We start from the raw sequence: 4,763 nt of genomic DNA on the forward strand, positions 1-4,763 counted from the left end.
GAAACGAAATAGGGGATCGATCATTTCATAACGTCGATTAGATAATCGTAACGGGAATTTACAACTTCCGTTGATGCGATCTATGGCGAACGCGTCTTTCTGTGAACGGTCGAACAAGTATCAAATAAAAAAATTTTTGATAAAGTTCAAGAACATAAATAATATCATTAAATTCTTGATTTCTGTTAGATATTAATACTCAAACGTATCTACATATGTGTGACATTTTGTGGTAGAAAATCTTTTCGCCATTTTAATATTAATTATTTAATTAATTATTTTCAACTTTAAAGGTGGATATAATGTACTTATTGCTTAAAAGCCTTTGCGTACCATTTCTTTGATGTATTGCGTATCAAAATGTAATCCAAAGATACAGAACAGTTTTTATGTTTGCAAAATCATATTGAGGAACAAATCCTATATGTTTATCACTCAAAATTTCTGACACAGATTTTGTAGACTACCTTTAAGGTTATCGAAACCAGATTTTTTGCATATAACAATGATTCTAATAATCGGATCATAAAAAGTTTGCATTTAAAATTGTAGGTGTTAAAGATATCTATCAAATGAGGCGTTACACGTTAAGAATGGTTAAGTCGTAAATAAATAAAAATTATCCAAAATCGCATTATTTTCAATTGTCAATTATTCACGTAAAATTGAGAATTCGAAGTAGAAACTTTATGAACATATAGTTTTGGTCATTCCGAAAAAGTGTCCAAAATCTCATGCTCAAATGTTTATTAGTTTTTGCAAAAAACTATTTAACAACTAAAGAGGTATCTTGGTTGCACATTCGTCATTTCTACTATAGAGAGGAGGTTCTCCTGATGCACCGAAAAGCTTGACGGTCCGCCGCGATCGTATAATGTAACGTGATCCAATGTCGGATATCGTTGAGACAATGTACCTGGGTACTAATTTAAAGATGAAACCAAATTATATCGTATTTGGTGTTATTTTAATAGAAAAATGTAGGAAGCATATTGGTAAAAGTTTTATTGATCACAAATTAAAATAAGAAAGTTTGATTTTTGAGTTAAAAGTCAAATTATCGCAGCGTTTTAATATTTGTCTCGCATTGTCCTTTTCTACATTTGACACGTCTAAGATCTCAATTTCCAAAAATAGAATCGTTTCTACATCTCCATTAATGCAATATTTGAGTCCTGACTTTTGTACAATTATCGAGTACTTCCTGTGTTATCAAAAAAATACGAAATAATTGCTCAGGAAAAATTGTGTCAAGAGACGAAGTTTTGCCATTTTTTTCAATTAAGATATATTCACGGTAGAGATACTTTAGCATTTTGATGATCTCTTAGGATTTACAATAAAACAATTACATAGTTTTTCTTTATTGAGCATCTACTACCGACTACACAAATAATGGCGAGCAATATTACTCGATCCGAGATAGGATATCGATGAGGCAGCAATGCAACAATAAAACTTTTATATTATTGGCCCTATTTTTATGAAACTTTCATCAATGTCCGTGATATTTTTCTAATTAAAATGACAGGAAACACGAATTTCAAAGGAATGTAATCTATTATTTATATAAACATATCCCGATTTATCCGAAACGCCGCGATTATTCAGGATAGTCTGGGATAGAAAAATAAATATGAACATTTCCGCAGAACCGTACAATTAAATAGGTTCTTGTGCATGTAGTGTGCAACCAAACAGGATAGATCCCTAACTTTAAACTTAAATACATAGGTTCTTGTATATACTAACATGCAACTAAACAGTGCAGATCCCTAATTTTATAGGTTCTTGTACATGCTAACGTGTGCCACCTTCAACACTTTGTCGCATGGTGCAGCACCTGTACTGTGAGAGAACTAGGCTACGAGCGCGAGCATTTTTATTTTCTCTCTGTAGATATCTGTATATACGCACTAATGTCGCATGTGACATAAAAATAGTGTAAAGGACTACGCAGCACCGGACTATGGAACACTTTTCTACAGACACTTTTCTAGAAATCTATCGTATTCTTAGTCAACGATACGATAGTCGTAATTGTATAAAAGAGCGATAAGCAGTAGAACGATAGAACAAGAGACTGCTGAGCGACAGAAAATACAACGAATTGTAGATTGATATGTAATATGCCATACAGCAGCTGAGCAACGAGTGACGAATTATTTGCAATATATATTGAAATCTATGGGTTCGATTTATTTTCTGTTGCTTAGCCATCAGTTGTTTCGCCGCTCTGCTGCTTATCGTTTACTGCTTATCGATTATCGTTTTTCTGTATATTCACCGCCTAAGGTTCAAAACTTAAAGTATCGAAATCGACGCCTTCATGCCTTCATGCCTTCTCGTACAATGCACTTTCACATAATGTATTAAAAGAATAATAGTCACAGTATAATACGGAAAACGTTGCAATTTTCTTATTTTACAGCATCATACATAAGTTAAAAGAATGTAGAGAACAAAGTATGGCTGCGTAACATTAAAAATTTACATATTTAATGATAAAATAATTTATTTATATATACATATGTAATAACTTTTTGTTATTATTAGTAGTAGTATTACTGTGGCCATGAAAATTTATGATCATTATATATGTATAGTAGTAACCGCTAGATTTAAATTGTTGCAAACAAAATAAAAATTCTATTTAATTTAAATCACGAAATTTACAATTAAAACGGGACATAGATATAAAACATATTCGAATTGCTTCGAGAAATTTATTTTTGCGGCACGTTTCGTGATTTAATAAAATTGATGACATAGACGTACGAATATTCGAATAGTTTTAACGAAGGGTCGCGTGTTTCCATATTCGGTGGACGCGGACGGTTAAGAGAAGGGTTTTGCACGGGCAAGTTTCGCCGCTATCAGATCCTTCTGTCGGCGACGTATCCGCGAATTTATTGCTCGGTTTCTCCGCAGAGGCGGGAAAGCACGATCTCTGCTCGAGAATTCCCTTTAGAATAGCGCCTTGTCCGTCAATTCTTCGCTATGGTCAAGACACTTGGTTCCCCTCATCGATTATCTGTTCCCCTCGAGGTTTCCATGCAACCAGAACACTTCCCCGGACCACTAATCCATTTGCACAGGGGAAATGTTCGGAATTTTTTTATCTTCACTCTCGAATTCTTCGGTAAGCTTTTATCTCTCGTATACATACATATAAGAGTGATAATAATAGATTTCATTTTTAAGATTCGTATAGAAAGAATGGTGAAACAAGATTTATTGAGAATATTTTGAGAATTTTAGTTTGTAATTTGAAGTATGCTAAAATGAACGAAATAAGATATTGTGATACTTCTGTTCATATGTATTCTGCTCATACGAATAGGGAGATCAGAAGTATTCTGATAATGGAATTTTTGGGTAATAGAACAATCACTTTTTTGATATTAATGTTTCATTTGTCTAAATAGAAATTAAAGAAGCGTCAGTTTGTTTTAACGTGTAAGGGCTCTATATCTTTTTGACCGTTGGAAAACTACATCGTTTCGTACATAAGAAAGTACATACTCGTCATTCTCATTTGCAGTTTATACTCAAATGCATATAATAATAGCATTTGTAATGAAAAAGAAGAATTTGTTACTCACAGACATTTTGTTCGGATAACAGTTTATTATAATGTATTATACATTCGAATAGTAAAACATTCAGATATTTTTCGATATGATTTTAAGTAACGGAGTAAAGGTTTCGGTTGTTTATTTATTTTAGTATGTGAAATTTGTGGTATGTCAGATTCTCGAAGGTGTTTGATTTACCCTATTGCAGATGGTACGGTACACAGATATTAAGGAATGATACTCGAATAATTTATTGGCTTTTCATACATAGGTTTATGAAACATAGAAACATTCGTCTATTAATAACATTATCGAAAAAAAAAATGATTTCAACTAATCTTCTAAATTAATTTATTGTGTTATTGTTCTAGAGTAGTTATCTTTTTACAATGATACGAGTCTGTGAAAGTTTTGATAACTATATAGAAATTTGTTGCAATTCAGAATTATTTATATTATATGTTCGATTTGACGTACCTAACCAGCCTGGAAATCTAGATTCATAAATTTTTTAAATAATATCGGTTGAAACAGATACGATCAAAATAATGGAGCTTAAAGGTAATACAATCTAAGAGGGCTCGGTTACGCGTACTCGTTTCCGAGCAATCGTCGCTAAAGACGAGTTTACATATCTCGACTTGGGACATCTTGACGTTAATAGCATGTTCCGTGGTAGATCTTGATAAATTTGCGTGCATGCTCTTAATTACTTTGCGCGGGTCGTTCGTTATTAAGTGTGCATCAATTATCATCGGGTCGATCAGATCCCGTGAATGGCGAGAAGATGATAGGTTCCATCACGTAAATACATCTTGCTCCAATTACACGCGGAAGATATGTCATCTCTGCAGAATACGGTCCTTAATTAGCGTAATGTTAGACGATGGTGATTTGAAACTCGAAGCATCTTTGTATATCAGATCACGTCAATTCGAACGACGATATTCGAATACCCTTATTAACATACTGACAACCATTCAATGTGCAAATTTGTTTCAGTAGAACGATCAAGTTTGTAAATGCTCTGATAAGATATCGAAAAGGGTCACGACGCTTTGAAAATGGAAGGAAGATATGGAAATCAAATTATACATAATTTATACCTTTCGTTTATTAAGATTAACTTTAGATACTTAGTTATATTCAAATATATATTCGAGTTCTTTGCATTGTAATTTAAAA

The 4,763-nt window shown here is 32.8% G+C and overlaps 1 long non-coding RNA gene across 1 annotated transcript; it reads right to left on the reverse strand.

Moving 5' to 3' along the window:
- Window positions 1-990: 990 nt before the first annotated feature.
- Window positions 991-1,648, reverse strand: LOC132911196 (uncharacterized). The gene is made up of 2 exons (XR_009658940.1): window positions 1,297-1,648; window positions 991-1,204 (listed from the first exon to the last, which is right to left on the reverse strand). It is a non-coding gene; the product is annotated as an uncharacterized LOC132911196 (long non-coding RNA).
- Window positions 1,649-4,763: the final 3,115 nt, after the last annotated feature.

Source organism: Bombus pascuorum, chromosome 10 (assembly GCF_905332965.1).
Source record: "Bombus pascuorum chromosome 10, iyBomPasc1.1, whole genome shotgun sequence".
NCBI classification, from domain to species: domain Eukaryota; kingdom Metazoa; phylum Arthropoda; class Insecta; order Hymenoptera; family Apidae; genus Bombus; species Bombus pascuorum.